Source organism: Rissa tridactyla, chromosome 1, assembly GCF_028500815.1.
Source record: "Rissa tridactyla isolate bRisTri1 chromosome 1, bRisTri1.patW.cur.20221130, whole genome shotgun sequence".
Lineage (NCBI taxonomy): Eukaryota > Metazoa > Chordata > Aves > Charadriiformes > Laridae > Rissa > Rissa tridactyla.
Window position 1 is genome coordinate 82,978,007 of NC_071466.1, and position 17,149 is coordinate 82,995,155.

At 40.4% G+C, this 17,149-nt stretch overlaps 1 protein-coding gene across 8 annotated transcripts in view; it reads right to left on the reverse strand.

The window, feature by feature from the left end:
• The window catches only part of MID1 (midline 1), a 261,586-nt gene that overhangs the window by 120,031 nt on the left and 124,406 nt on the right, over positions 1-17,149 (reverse strand). Inside the window, exon 1 of one of the 8 annotated variants that reach the window (XM_054203735.1) lies at positions 4,969-5,119. The exons of the other annotated variants lie outside the window; for them this stretch is intronic. The gene's annotated coding sequence lies outside the window, so the exon portion shown is untranslated. Of the gene's footprint in view, positions 1-4,968; positions 5,120-17,149 lie in introns of those variants that run through there. 8 annotated transcript variants of the gene reach the window in all.

The following is a 17,149-nucleotide window of genomic DNA, read 5'->3' on the forward strand; positions in this document are numbered from 1 at the left end:
CAACTCTCATAGCTTTACATTCTTTAGATACAAGATTTAATATTTCCTCTAAATGCTTCAGGGGAATGAAAGGAAAGGATTGTTTAATCTTTAGCACATGTGAATCAGCACAGGTCTACTGACATCAACAGTGACCTCCTAACAAATTTATGGCTGAATGTCTGTTCCAAAAACCTCTTCTCCAATTAAATTCACACTCTTCATTTGAGAAATTTATTTAGGAGTATATCACGGCTACACAACAACAAATATTGAGGAAGCGGGTTCACATCTCGGCCTGGATACCAGCAGCATGGGAAATTACGACTAGAGCAGCCCCAAATATCTGTGAAAGCTTGCCAAAGGGGACATATTGCTATATTACCACCCCTCACCCCCCAATTTTTTCTCTCTCCTTTCAAGCTAAGAGCTTCATAGACGACAGATGCTACTCTAAAAAAAAAAAAAGAAGGTAAAATAATTTTACCCAAACAGTAAATACTAAATACCATCAGTTTTCATAGGGGTTTGGTTGCATAGCAGAGCTAGAAATCTCTCACCTCTCCCCAGCTGGGAATTTCACTTGTGTAATGCCTTTGGTGACATGGTACTCCCTGACCTTTAGCGTAGATGATATAGCAACAGAAATAGCCAGAAATAGTTCAGCACATTCCTTCTGGTCATATGTGTTCACACACACTGATACGTAATTTAGTGCAGCTTGGAAACACCGGGCCCTTAAGCTACTGCAAGTTTTCATGGGAGATCTTAGGGTGCATTCTCTTTCCAGAAAGTTGTGCCATGAATTCTTTCCCTGCAGCTAAGTAAAGGGCGTCTTAAATACTATGTAAATTCATAGTCATTGCTTCCACCTAGATAATGGCATTGTACGTTCTCAAGGAAGAACCCCAAGGTCTGCTTTCATATCAAAGAGACTTTAAAATAGCAGCAAGAAATGTCCCACGAACTACAGCAGGTATGAAGGTGTGACCTCACACGCCATACAGGACTCTGAATTTAAACTACCTACAAGATGCACTTTTGACAAACTAAAGCTCCTTGTGTTTATAAAGCTATACCTATTGCATTACAAGGCACACAATGCTAGCCTCTCACTGTCCTGCTCTCTATGTGATTGTTAAAAAAGCTTATAAAGGGGTTTTGATTTTTTTTAAAAGAACAAACACACATTCTCAGTTATATTCTGCACATTTTCAAAGACTACAAAGAAATTCAGGTGATGGCAAAAAACCCCACTGTCCGACATTGAGGAGCTCCTTCTAATTTATGGCTGCTGTATTCTCAGTACACTGAACTCCGTAAGATCAACGTCGTATTTAAAAATCAAGATCATAATCAGGTAATTAGAAGGGGAAATTAGCTGTGAACCATGGCAGGGTGGAGGATAAGGAACGAATTCTATCTATGCTCTGAAGGTAATCTGTTTTAGATCTCTGACACAAACCTCTGTCACTGGTGCAGGAAGCACCCAGCTCAGGCTTCCTGGCCCCAGGAATGACAAAACGGGAACCAGCAGGGCTGCTCCTCCATTTGGGGAGCAGAACCCTCACGTGGGCCCTCACCAGACCCCAAGGCCTGCTCCAAGACGTCTCCCATCCTACTGGTTGCCCTACTGGTGGCCCTCACGAGCATGCTTCTGCCACCCCACCTTGGGGTACTAGGTTCCTGTTCTCCATTAGCAGAATGATTTTAGGATCATTCTTTGGCCCTCTAGACCATAACAGGAATCTGCAAACATCTTGCAGCAAATCACTGGCAGAACTAGCCGTTCCTCTCTCTTGCTGCACAGAGGGTGGCATTCATCTAAACTGGTCTCTGTAGGGTCCCTTGGTAGTCAATAGAAAGAAACAGGCATCTCTAAAGGCATCTCATAAACTATTCTGGATTAGCTTTAGGATTAAGTGCTTACACTTTCTAGATGTGCTTATTTCATTCCAGGTATAAATGTAACTTCAGAATGTAAGAAATTAAGACTACATCAACTAAGAAGTAACTATTCCCAGTGTTCTTGAGCTTTAAAAAAAGAAAATAGAGAATCTACATGTAGTCTTTGTTATTTCTATGAGCTCAACAACCACTTGTTCAGCCAAATTTGCTTCCAATAATTCTCTTCCAATGTGCCTCATTTCTATCATTCTCTGTACTTAAAGATCCAAGAGGATACACAGAAAACTGAATTGAGTTGCAGGAGAACGATCCCCAAGCGACCCGTTCCCAGCTGACACTACTGAGCAGGACTTTTTCTGGATTCGGATGGTTCTGGTCCCTGCTGCACGTGAAGAGCGCACAGATAGTTCCCAAGAACCAAACGCAATGGGGTCTGCACTAAATCATAAGACTGGCCTGCTTGACATGACAAACCTAAAATCAACTTCTGTATTTTATTCATGTTTTTTTGACAAAATAGTAGCTTGCCTTTTTATAGTGCAGATCGTGAAGCAGGTGCAAGACCCTTGTCCTTCCTGCCGTCCCACTGCAGCTCTCTAACAGGCTTCAAAGGGTTAAGTTTCTCCCACTCGCAATACCAAGGAGTGTAGTTACTACTTTACTAGTCCTCTCCTCAGGTTTCTTGGCATTAGGCAAATGGCAATATTAACCTCAATAACCCAAAGTGGTTAGTGCATGAGTAAAACAGTGCACAAGTAAAAATTCTGACCCCGACCCAAGAGGATGCAAAATGAAAACAGCAAAATCAACTGAGAAGAGAAAGAAGAACAGAGTGGGATGTAGTTAACAAGAGCTGGCTGTTCTGCCCCTAAGACACTCAAGTTTTGGCATCGCAACCCAGCCTGTTCAGTGAGGCACCACCCCGCATTCACAATGAGATGCAAAGCCTTCGTCCTTATTCCTTGCTAATAAAGCTAAATCCTAAGAAGGTGGCACGTTTCCACTTAACCTCTCTTGAGGACTTTCTAAGTCATGTCAGCTAGTGTTTGTTGCAAAGAACCAGTAATGCTTTAGTGCTTGCCAGAGGCACACCCACATGTATTTTATTTCTGGAGAAAGTGTTACTTAACAGAAACATACCACAATAAACCCTGGTGATCTCAAATATTTTCTTTTATGCATTTACATCCTTAAAGAATGTTAGTCTTTAAAGACTTTTAAAGACCTGAGACAAACCAGTTATTAACCACAGCCACATAATCTTGCCTCACAGGTTTCCGTAACCACGCTGTGGCAAAACTTCATTGCTTCAAGCTAAGAAATTAAGAACTGCAAAAGGCTGCATTGTATCAGCAATGTAATTTGCAGCTTAGAAACTGAAGTGGTAAATAGTACTAGTCTTTTTAAACCCTACTGATGACCAGAGAGATGCTCTGGGAGCTGAAGTAAGTTAGGAAACCAGGTAACACCCATTTCTAATTCAGCTACTGAAGTGATAAGAAAAATCTATCCAGTTTACCTGTGCTTCACTTGACATCAGCCAGAAAACTGTACACCAGCCAGAAGCTCCAGCATTAAATTTAAGCTCACTCTGTCAAACGAAAGCATGGTCTTTTTCAGCTGTCACTATACAGTGTCTTCGTTGCTTAGAGTCCCAGTTCCCTCCAGCCCCGAGATGTGGGTGGTGGTTTGTTTGTACAGCTCTGCTCCTGTGCTCAAGTAGATCCTGATCTTGGGAAAGGCCTTGCTGAGTAGCCTCATGAAACAAATGGAAAATGCTTTTTGACTACCCAGCTATGGCTAAGTGTTGTGCCAAACACACGCACACGTATGCACACACACAGCCACGCATGAAAAGGATCCATCAGCTATAGGTGGTTGGACTACTTACTGGATTACTTGACATCCTCAAATTAATTGTCCTGCAGATAGCCTTCAGAACATGCCAAAAGGGAGTAGGAAAAAACAACTAAAATGAGCAATCGCTTCTGATACTCTTCTGTATCAATACCCCAGATAGGCCTCTCAAGTAAAAGGTTCTCAATGTCACTCACAAAATAGCTTAGTAGCTTTTAAGATAGCATGGAAAGAGAAAACAATAGCTTAATTACATCCCTGTGAGATGTTTCTCATCAACAGCATATAAAGTCTTACAGTTTATCTCAAAAAACTAGAATAAATGGTACATTTCCTGTCAGCTAGCAAGCAGGTCACCATTACTGTAATAAAGAGAGTAGCACCCGTGAAAGAATTACTGGCATGCATCTGCACAATCTCCAGCCTCCAGGTTGTTTTTTTTCCAGGAACTTCTTAGGTATCTACTTTAAAACTTGACTAAACGTCAGTTTATCTTCTTCTCAGACAATTGCTTGGCTTGAAATATTGTACTGGGAGAATCACATTAGAAATTCTGTACCTGTGGACTATACACGCTTTTCATCCTCCTAAATGTATGGCGCATTTTGTGGGCTTTTGTGCATAAGAACTTGCATATAAAATAACTGTAGTGACCAGACCATCACTCTGAGCATACTGGTGACAAAAAGTATATCCTTTGAAAAAACATTGTCTCTCGGCCATCATACTTAAACACGTTTTCACTTTAGGTTATGTAACTTCATCAGTTACCCATAAATAAACAGGATTTGAAAGACTTTGCACAAGGAGTGGAGCAGGCTTTAGGGAATGACCATATTTTTTTCATTTTTCTCATGTAAACATATTTCTCAGCCTTCATCTGTTATTTTTAAAACAGAATTATAACGTTCCAGATGTCGTTAACAGCATGAAGATGCTAATGCTCCCTTTCTCTCTCTTACTAGCTTTACGACAATTAACAAGACAACAATAAGCCCTTGTTTGAAAACAAAAGACAAAAAATACTCTTTGCTAAAAAAGTTCCCTTTTTTCCTGAGTTTTCAGTACCGAAAAGATAATTCATCACAGCAACAGAACAAACCTCGACTCCTCCCTTACGACTGCTAAACGCATTATAAAATACTTCCTAAACTACTTCCAATGGCGAGCCTACACATACGCGTGGGCTCCAGCTCCCGAGAAGTCAGCCGGCCGCATACCCACCGCTGGATCCCGCCCTACATCTTCTGGCTGAAACATTGCTGCGGAGACAGGGATCGCGCTGACCCTCTCGGAAAGCACTGGCAGCCCAGCCGGGACAGGCGGTAGCAGCCACCACCGTCCCAAGTAATCCTGTGGCAGCGCTGACTGCGTCTGCGACCGCGAGACAAGTCGCGGCCGAAACACAACAGGAAAATCTCCCCTACAATTGCAGGAAAAACCCGCTCCACCTAACTGCCTCCGCCAGGATCCCGCGCTCCCAAAGCCAGCCCTTCGTGCTGCGCCCACAGTGAAATACCTCCTCTCCCTCCCAAGGGCCAGCCCCGGTGGGGTGAGAAGGCAGGGAGAAACGGAACCTCTGGCGGAGCATCCCAGCAGTGGGACGGTGCTGCTCGGCCCTGGGGGCAATTAACCCAGCACTGAGTGATGACCGGCCGGCAGCGCCCAGGCCCATACCAGGAGGCTGACCTGGACTGACCAAACCTGTCAGCCACAAAATGAACTTTTCAGAAATTGCAATTCCTGTTCTCCGGAAAGGCAGAACTCTGCACAACAGACTGGTGATAAACAAGCAGTTCACTTGTTTTTACTGTTTTCTCCAAATATTACTCAAAAACTTCACAGCACAAAGACCAGCAAGAGTTTGCCAAAAGTGGGGACCGCCTGAAAGAGCACAGTACCTGAGGGAAAGACTTTTCTTCCTATAAACACCATGGAAATCCCACTTTCTGAAATTCAGCAGGTGAAACACAAGATGACAGCAGTTCCTTAATTATTTTTTATCATTTTTTTTTTTAAGCTAAATTTGGGTGTAAGCAGTAAACCGCAACAGAAAAGTACAAATGCTTGAGCAAAGTGCCCAGGAGGAATCCTGACTGAAGTCACACCAGACATTTGGTCTCCAACAAAGGTGTTAAAAATTCATGCAAAGTCAAAACAGCAGGAAAGAATTGCTTCCTTGTGTTCTCCCTTTTTCATGTTGCAATGCCCTCTTTCATACAGTGGTAACACAGCAAAGTGAAACAAAACATACCTCAGACATTTGAACATAAGGTTGCAAATCCATACTGTCTTTGGTCTTTCTTCCATGGACCAGCCTGCACTTTGATCTCATTGAAACAATAAACAACTGTTGTGATTATTTAATTTCCTATTCGTTTCATTTCTTTGAAACAATAGACCAAAGCCCTCAACAAATGCACACTCTTCATAAGGTTTTTAAAGGTTTCTGCTGGCAATGTCTGTTAGCATGTGTGTGGAATGACACGTTGTAACTGGCGAAATGAGAACGCAGAAAGCAAGACAGATGTGCGGAAGGATTATGATTACTGGAACTCTTTTCCGTGATATTAAATGCCCATGGATAATCTATAGTCAAGTCAATTTATAAGCCCAGCAGGGGCCACAGCACAAGCCCTTGTCGGAAAGATTTTAGATTCCTCAGCTCATATCCTGTCCTTGATCTTTCACTGAACAGCATCACGCAGCTTCTTTGGACTGTCCCTCCAGCCACGCTGGCTCACGCTCAACCAGATGATGATCAACCAGTCATCCCAGATCATCCCAATCATCCCAGATGGGATCAACCAGTCTGAAGACCAGTATTATCAGCAGGTGTTGCCTTACTGTTCTGTTTGTCCATATTATAGTTAGCCTGAGTTTTTCACGCCCTTTGCTTGCAGACAACTAGCCACAGTCTGAAACAGAGTTTCAGTAAATAAATAATTTTTTTATCTTTAAATCTTGTAATTTTATATTATCTTAAAATTTTATATTTTATATTTTAAAATTTTATATTTAAAAGTGATGCAAAACAATTCCAATAATCTTAATTCTACTGAGACATCTGCCTTGATTTCTGCATGTGTGCTTCTTCAGGTTGAAGGTAACATTGCATATGTTTTAATAGCCAACACTGGAAGAAGCTTTCAAAACTTATCTGATTGTGTCTATACGATGATATGTCTGTGAAGGCTTCAGTGTACTTTTCATTGCACATACACCAGCATGCACAGGCACATGTGTGCAAGTAAATAATTATGGGTTCAAATCCATAGCCTCAAAAACTTCTGCTTGTGCCACCGGCTATGCTAGCTTGTTCCAGTTATCATTCAACAATCTTAGCTTAAAATAAAGAATGCATCTGACAAATATCCCCTTCCTCTACCATACTAATCTCTCTTAATCCACCTTCTGAAGTCACATCTCAAGTATAAAATAGATGACTTCTAGCCATCCTCCTCTGCAATATCTATTGAAATTCATAAAAGCCTCACTAGACAAGTCTTTGGATATGGAGTTATATTCTCATGTAGCAGAAGGACTGAGATATCCAGCTGAATATGATCAAATTATCACAGTTTAACAAGATACCATCATCAAAGCTCAGAGCCAGCACAGCTGTGCATTTGCATACTTATGGTAGCCACTAAGAGCTTTGGTGAATCTTCCTCAGAAAACACAAGATGTGTCTGCCACCAATGGCCCCTTTCTGCTGAAGGTTACCACCTTCACCACAGAATCAGCAGGTTACGTGCTGAACCACAGCTCATGAGTTTCTTTGCAAGGTACAAACTAAAAAATGATTGCTCAAGGTGTATATGGTTGCAGTAAGTTACAGCAGGGGAAAGGAGGAGACAGCTGGTGACAGTAATTTGTTAAGCTATGCCCAAAAGATTCACTAGATTTGAACTGGCAAGGTCCCTAGCTCAATTGGGTTGTGAAGAAATTCACTCTAAGACTCTGAACTAATATACTACTAGAGAGGTGAGTTACCGTATCTAAATTTAAGATAGCTTAAGGCTCAGATACGTAACAAATACCCATCTATAAAAACCACTGTAGAATTATTTCATCACATGTGAGTTCTAAATTGTGTATTTCTGATGACAGAATCTCCAGAATGCACCTATTTGCTGCGCAGCCTTCTGTCTTCACAGAATTCAGGGTCAGCTCTCCGTGGGAAGAGTTTGACCAGTGTGATCCTGTTGTTTAAGGGAGTGCTAAATAGCATGCTTTGTATTCTGCTCACCTCGTAGCTGTGCTGTATAGTAACCTGGTATTATTCTGGTTACAATGCTCCTTGCAATCAAGAAACAGAGCTCCTTAGGAGCTGGAGCAGATCAACAATAGGACAGAAACAAGCAGGTGCCCAATTCGGTTACAAGAAATCCTATTTCCACAAAACATTCGAAGTCCTAGGAAAAGATAACACCAGGATGGACTGGGAGAAGCAACTTAGATGGGGCAGAAAAACGTAGTCCAGTGTCACTACTGGAATTCACTGACCCACAAGCATCCAGTACAGCTTTTTGTTGCATTTAGTTGTCTCGCTAATAAGTCAGGCATAAATATCGTGGTAAAAACAGTTGGACTTGAAAATTGGTCCAGGAGTTTTTTAAGAAAGGCAGAAAGTAAGATTCCTAGGTTTTGGTTTGGAAATCCTAATATGCAGTTTCCAAAACCTAATTTTTACTGCTTTGCCATCCACCAACAAAAGAGAATTCTCTATGCCACTCACTCCATGTGCAGACCAGAAATACAGTATTTTTTTTAAAGCTCGCTACTTGTGGAATTTTATTTTATCTTATTTTGACGGACAGCAGACCTATAATTTTAGATTGACAGGTGCTGCTGCCAGGCACCAGGCAATTGATACTTCAGACAATCAGCCCACTGTCTATGGAAAGTAGATGCCATAGTGTAGTATAATGAGATCACAGTGGAGCTGTAATATTAACAATTAGAACAAATATGCTAATATGTCTGCGGTTTGTAACTTTCTCTCAGGCAAGAACGCTCATTTAAATTACTTCTTCTATACAGCTAATCATAGAATTTTGATGGAGAAAAATAACAATAGTGGACTGGGTAAAAACAGTCCCCCTCCATTCTTTCTTCTCTTGCCCTATTGTCAGTCAGCACAGAGGGGCTCAGCCAAAAGACGTTTGCGACTCTCTCTCTGGCTGAACAGGGCTAAAGTTTGAGGAGCCTCATCACTGTTCTGAACAGCACGTCAGAGACGGAGGGCTCTCCTGCTCCGGGCAAATACCTTCAGTCCATTACTGATTAGTCACCTCCTCTGCCTACCGCAAGTAAAAGAAGTGGAGAAAGTATAGATGCTCCTGCCTTTTAGTCAGTGTCTGCACCTTGTAATTCTCTTTGCACATCAAGGACATGGAAGGAAGTAAAAGTCAGTCCAGTTATTGGGAAAAATTAGGAAATATCATGTCAGCAAGAGCAACTCATGTGATACAATATGAACAGCTTCTAAATATGAAACTGTTTCATAGGAATGCTGAGTAACAGTTCTCAAATGGTTGTTAAATTGCTCTTTGAGCTGTAAAATCCCTCTGTTGTCTCAGTGATAGAAGTCTTAAGACAACGATGGGTGACTGTATGCAGGTCTGCCATTTTCCCTTCTAATGCTTCATCTGCATTTCACAATGGTATTTAAATATCATTTGAATTTGGCCCAACAAGCCATACTATAAATGACCCATCATTAAGGCTCTCTGAAGACAGGCAAACCATAATTCCAACAGTAGCATGTGATTCTGAAACTCTTTGCGCTTTGCTGGAGGAGCAATGTGTAGTACGTGATTCATGTCAGATGAATAGATTATGAATTGCACCATCGAATATCCCATTTCCCTTATTCAGACAAAATATTATCTTTCTAGACTTCAAAGTAAGCCACAGACAAAAAAATCCCCTTGCTTACAATGTACAGCAGCTACTTGTAATCTTGGGGGGTAGATGAGGCGGGGAGAGGGAAAAATGAAAGCTACTCCCATCCCATTTCACTGCTACACAGGACTTGCTTTTAACAATTCCCTGCAATCAATGAAATCATTTACTCAGCGCTGCATTTTGGGTTTTGGGTAGAGAGAGAGAAGATTAATTACTGTGCTCTCAATTGCTAGATTAATGATACAGCACTGAATTTTAATCTGTCCCCTTGAAGGACACTGAGGGAATGATCAGGGCAGGAGTATGAAAACATCAATTTGACCACATTACTAAAATAAGATTTGAAGACTATCAGTGTGCAAGAGTATGCTTAAAAATGGGGGGAAAAAAAAGACACAAACCACCCCAGCTAAATCCACAGGAACCTGTTCCTTTTTATGTCCTCTCCTGCAGCATAGCCTAAGGAGTGTGAGGAGTTCAAACTCATCACACAGAAAAGGTTTCATACTGAAAAGAGAAGAAAATTGTTCTCTTTTGCTTTGTTGTAAGCTGCTTTTTAGCAGTACAATGGCAAAACAAACCCGATCTGAAATTTACTAAACACAGAGCCTGAAGCTTCTAAAGAAGCCTTCTGAACTCAATGTCTCTGCTACAGTATTTGAAAAAGCAATTAATCCTAAACAGTGCAGAGGACAATGAGATCTCAAACCTAGGAAGCCCCAAAACTGGAAAGTTTAGAGATCAGTCTTGATTTTGAGGCTGCTGGCTATATCTAAATTCCCCAGTGTTTAATATTTAAAAAAAAAAATAAAATTTAGCATTAACAGGCAGATTAGTTTCTTTGGTGGAGGTGCTTTATGAAGAGGATGTTCAATTACGCTTTACCTCTACATGCTCTTCTGATTCAGAAGTCTGGGATGTGAATATCACATTAACAAACTTGAGAAACACTGCCTGAATCTGTTCATTTTTTTTATACAGTGGCCACAAGGAACGGTATTAGAGAACCAATTTAAATGTATATTCTTAAGCATTGAAATATAAGCCTTAGTCTCACAGGAAGATTATCTGGTATTCATAAGTAGTATCAAGAATCTACACTTCCAGTAATTAAAAGTATACTTTAGCCTCATACTCAGCTCTCAGTTTTGCTGAAGGCAACAGTGATGCTTCAGCACTAAAAATCAAAAGATAAGTTTCCCAAAGAGCTCTGCAAGCGCAGGCTTTGTGATCGACAAGGAACAACTAGTATTTCCATGTCCAAGTGTCTTCGTAAGCACCAAGTCGTCGTTATTCTTTGCTTTTAAGCCAACATCCTTGCTGAAAATGATGCAAGTTTTGAGTCACATAAAGAATACAGAATTAGGTCAAGGCATCTTTTAAAAATTACATTTAACTCAAAATTCCTGGAAAATTGCAGAAAAGCGATCATGACTGACAGATACGAAACACCTTCATTAAACTTGATGTTAAGACATAGTATGTTATCTTTAGTGACTCAGACACTGTATGTCCACAGACAAGTCCAGTTACATTTCTCTTTGCCATGCATACTTCCTACAGGCTATGCTTTGTCTTATAGAAGTTCACGTATTCCCAAGCACCTACACAATATTTGGAAAGTACGTAGCTCTCTCTAAACTGTGTGCTGTTACTGAGCTATTACTTTAATTACAAACTTAGGACTGCATTATGGAATCTATTATTTGCATATTAATGAAATGTGCATGTATACATATAAATTGCAGCGGAAACTTCAGTTCCAACTTCAGTTTCCAACTAAAGCCACAGTTCAACAGCTTTCTTTAAAGGGGGTGTCTTCGTACTGCAGAGTAGTGGCGACTGCACTGCAGACACCAAGCGACAGCATCAGATACATGAATTTCCTGGGAATGCTAAATAAAGTTAAGTCTATAGACAAATACTTAGAGGATTAGAGCCAAAGCAAGTGTATGCTAATGAAATGATCTTTAGTCCTGAGGGTGTATCTGTTGTCTTCCAGGGATATTCCTATATTCACTGTAGCAGTATATTTTAAAATGAATGAGGACCATTAGCAAATTGAAATGAGTAGCCTTGAAATGTATTAGTAAAAGAAAGCTGCGCCTTTTAATAAAGAACATTAACTCATGCAAAACAAAGCAAAGCATCAGGGAACACAAATCCGTACTTAACAGCAATAAGGCCTGTCGAATGACTGAAGTGCATTTTACATTTGCAAAAGACTGCAGGATCGAGACCCTCGATGTGTATGGAAACATACACCCTTATGTTATTTTCCTAAGAGTTTATCAAGTTAAGAGATATAACTACTTACAAATGCAAGTGTGTAAAAGAAGAGGATTTTGGATATTCAACGTTCTCAATGGAAAGCAAATTGCTTAAAACATAAAAATGATATACTTAGTCTACAGATAGTTCAAAGACTGGTTCATGTAACCTCACATAAGATGAATTTAAACATAGACCTCCAGAGACTGCTACAGAAAACATCTCCACAAAGGCTGGTCTTACTGATTATGCTTGATTTATGTGTTGATTTGTTTTTTTCTGGTTCTCCAAAGAAATATAAATCACTGTAATGCATTACATATTAGTTGTCATATGCACTACTGACCAGTTCATCTGATTTTTCCTCCACTCAAAAACAACAGAGAGAGAGAATTCATAAACCAATATGGATTGCAAAGAGCTTTCTTACAAAGTTCAAGTTTTAATTAATGAGGCCATTATAGCTAGGAGCACTTGTTAAACATATAGCTCTAATTAATCCCATCAATCATTCTCCCTCTTTAAGTACTCATGATTTAGAAGACATTAAATAAGCACCAATCTTGGGTAACGGAGCAACTATTTTTTTTCTATTTATTATTAAATCTCTGATTATCTGGCAACTTTCCTCTTGTCCTCTTTACGCTTTATTCTCTTGTCAGCGTCTTCGCCAGGGTGGTGCACCTGCATCTAGACAGAAAAAACACAGCTCATTGCCAAATTTCAGATTAAGGACTCATGTAAGCATTCTCTCCCATCAGCCTGAAAGAAGAGCCCTGTCGCTAACGTTGTAGGCTCTCCAGAGCCCCTGCAGTTCTCAGTATCACTATCACTGTAGCCTGCATAAAGGAAATTTCCCCAAAAAGTAATGTCGACCAAGAGACAAGGAAAGAAATACAACACTGCTTACTTTCTGCTTTTCTTCAAAAGAATCTCCTGCTACTGTAACCTATCCTAAATTACAAAATAAATTACAACTAAAAGCATGCCTCCCAGCTCAACAACACTGGGAAACGGTGCATGTATTCTCAAGCAAGTGAGAAGGAAAGAGCTTACATAACAACAAAGTCTAGCAGGTAATCCTAAGAACAAAGACTCCAGTAGTGACTCAAGAAAAAAATCAGCTGGTTATTTAAACAGTAACAATATCCTTGGGGAGGAATTGTTATGAAACTTCCAGATCTAGAGCATGACATTTTCCAGCCTGAAAGGAATGACAAAGTCCTCTAACTGCGAAGGGTGTTAAGCTTAAAGTTTTTGTCAATGAAGAAGCCATCAAACACTTAATTACATGTTTCAAACGCTAAAGATCATACAAGACTGATACTAACATGCCACAGAGAACACCAGTTAACCAGCTGAGAATAATACATATTGCAGATATTTTAATTTATTTGAACCTCAGATTTTTAATGCAGACTCATTTTTTCATAGGAAACAGCTATGAATTAACCAAATGTCCCTCCTCACCATTGCCGTGGACAGGCTATGTCCCAGAGAAGAAGTGTGAGTTAAGAGAAAACTGAGGAACCAACCAGCTATTGACTAAACCTCTCCCAGGAATACCCACTCTACTGCTGGCAACAGGCAGCTGGACAGACATCCGTGTGCCCATCTCTCATCAGTTTTTCCTCCGAGAGTCCTTTTATACTTTGGGCCTTCATAACATCCCATGACAATGAGATCCACTGTTAATTTTAAGCTTTGGACGTGCTGAGCTACAATTTCACAAAAAAAGTGGATGTGATGCCTAGTAGTGCCTTGCACAGTGAAGCTGCAAGGCATTTTAAAATTAATTTCAAATTAAATTTTCCATTCCAGGCAACATTTATTTGCCACAGCTATCACTAATTTATTCTACTTATCTCTTTTTAGGTCAAATAGAAAAGCAGAAGTCCCTTGAAAAAAATAAAGTTACTGGGCTGCAAATAATAGACTAGATCGGGTTATTCTTTAGCCACGTTTGTTGACCCAGCTCAGTTTTCAGTTGCCACTAGAGACAGCTGCTATGCTCTGCAATTTTCCTCTCCACTTGTCAGTCCGTATATATTATCAGCTCAGGAATGCAATAACTTCTCTTTTCTTCCCTTCCCTTTTTCTTTCCCACCTTCTCCACGTAATTAATGCCAACCAGAATAAATGTGTCTTTGTGAACTAGTCAGACACAGTTGCGGCTGCTCTAGGTAGCTGCTCCAGGTGGTAGTTTGTGTCCCTCCATATTTCACAAAGCAACCAAACAGGTTCAGCAGCATTCGACATCCAAGCAGGGCTTGGAAAAAAAAAAAAGAGGCACGACAGACCTTTGGAATATTCTGCACTAACTCTGGGAATCGGTGGCAAATTCAAGATCGTGATGATTTTTATGTAACAAAGAGATAATAATTCCATTTTTTCGCATAACAAAACAACAACAAAAAAAGAATCTGCTCAAGAGCTTGAAAGATGGGCACAGGGCGTTTATTAAACAGCAGCTAGCCTACAGGAACTTCTTTTCTGGGAAACCAGTCTGGCTGGCAGCTAACTTGCCCCTCACAGGAGACTTGCTGTATCAGTCCTAAAACCAGACTCTTGCAGTGCGTGTAAGGATGTAAATGTCACATTTTCTCACCACCTTTGTTTTCTGCTGCATCAAGCTAATATTGTCTTCTGCTTGCATTTGTCCTAGCTGGGAAAATCCCCTACTCATGAACACTCGTCATCTCCTTTCCAGCTACAAGTAACGATTAAGCGGTATTGTTATTACTTGATGTGCTGGAGAAACTAAGTAGTTACAGTCTGGCAGAAAGAACATTTTTGCTACTACTGGAAGTTAAAGTAAATATATTTGGTATACCTTTTGGGACTGATGTGTTAAAGGCTCTGCCACTACTCTGTTTTGGAGTGGTTTCTATTTCTTCGAAGTCCCTCATCAGCATAGACACGCACACCCACACCAGTGGCAGGACCGTAATCTGCCATGGAGTCACAGCGGGAATATGAATCCATGCTTTCATCAACTCACTCCACGATTAGATTTCTTGCAGCTTCTTTTCCCATCTTCGGTTAGGAAAAGACAACTTCAGTTGACAGGATGAGCTGGATAGCATGGGGCTGGTTATATCATCAAGAAACAGGTCTAAGAAAGGACAAATGGGGCAAGGGAGCAGAGCAGGACATATATATTGCTTTAGTTAGGTTTGCCGTGCCAAAGGACGGATAGGTAAGTTCCTCTAGACATGACTGAGAGTAAAACTTTAATTTTATCTGTTGAAAACCTAGACAAAATTTTAGACAGCTGTTTAGGTTCTGTTTAGAAAAAGGAGTGAAACAGGCACCCAGGATGGAATAAATCTTCCTCTGGAGATAGATGACCAAAACAGATAGGGTGAGTGTCCCTTTGTAGGTAACCATCTCTTCCACTGTTAACTCAGAGAAAGCCAGTACAGCCAGGCCATTCTGGATTCCTGACATTCAGAAAGCTGAACCAGTCCTCTCTGGGAGAGAGGGGAGAGTATAATTGCAATCTACAGATAGTTGACTTCCTTTACCACTTCCTTCAAACCTTTCTTAGGTTCCTGGATTGCCATCAGGAATGGATAACCCAGCATTCCTTCAATACTTTCACAGAGGCCGGACCTACTTAAGCTAAGCAGAAATGGTCAGAGCTTGTTCCACGTCACATTTCCCCTTCCTACTAATCTTGCAAATGCACTTGGAAGACTTCCAGGATGGGGTGGTGAGGGGAAATTCCATCTTAATGACATAAAAATACTCACACAAGCCGGGGCAAGCAATTAAGTCCATTTTCAGTAGCTCACTGCAGCCCAATTTTGAACAGTATCTAAAATACTAATTAAAACTCATGGCAGCTCTCATTTCCAGCTCATAAGAACCAAGCCTTGAAAACCCCCTCATAGAAGCCACTTCTATTTTTGGGCTTGTTTTTCAACTCTGTCAGCAACATTTTGTATGTGAAAGGGCCAGGTATGGACACCTTATTTGTAAAACTACTACTTTTATGATATTTTCTGGAGTGCTTTCCTTCCCTAAACTATGGATACCTCTAGAAAATAAGGACTAGTTTAAATCCCTGCCAAGAAGCATGACAGGTCTCCTGTCCAAAAGATATAAGCAAGATACAAAAGATGAGGTGGCAGCAGCAGAGCCTGGCAGAGCTTCTAGCTCATCTTGAGGTGTCTATAATTTAGCAGTGAAAAAAGAGATCCTAAAGCAGGGGCAAGAGCAGATTCTGAAGTGTTATTCTGAGAAAGACCCTGTGTAAAACAACTTTTGCAGTCCTAAATGTGTAGAACACCCTGCAGCTGTTGTGCAGCCCATTTCTCAGGCAGTAATACCAAATGAAAAATAACAAAAAATAAAAAAGGAAGAAAGAAAAAAAAAGTGAATTTGTGGGAAAAAGAACTGATAGGATTCATTTTTCTTATCTGTATTCCTGAATTTAACTATATATCCTATTCCGAATGATCTTTGTTGCCAACTTAGGCCTTCTACTTGACAAGATATTAATTTTTCTCCCTTCTTTCAAAGGAAATGAATCTAAAGGACAGTGGAAAGTAATTTATGGCATGCTGCTTTGTTCTATTAAAGATGTATGGTCCTTAAGGACTCCATGTGTTTCAGCTAATCTGAAGTAAATCTATCGGACTAAAACCATCAACAATACGTTGTCCACTCTGCTCAAGGAGCTGAGCGTACCAGTCCCTCAATGAGGTATTCCCTGGAAAAGATCAGAAACCAACACATTTTCCTCCCATTAGCATGGATGATATGGATGATATGTGCAAGAAAGCCTGAGATATGAAATATTTTAGCAGCCATGCGTGAATTCCAAAGGCAGCAGCACAGCCATCACTTACTTAAATGTTTAGCGCTGAAAGATTTAATGCTATCCTCAGTAAATCTTCATTTGTTTTAGTTAACCAGAAAACAAGTATATTTTCTCCACGTTGATTTTTTAAAGTCATTTGGTAGTAATTGGATACAAAAAAAAGTCTACAAAATAAACAAGCAAGCAATATAGAGATATTATCTACATATGAGAACTACCAGCAGGGGAGATGGGGGAAGGTATTTTTTCCTCCATATTCACATTAAAGAGTATGTTATTCTGTCACCAATGCTAAGCTCCTTTGACACAAAGAACCTACTTTAAAAACAGCAGACACTCTGCATCTGAGAAGACAGATTAAAAAGTCCACGAAGTGGTTCACCAGGAGCCTTG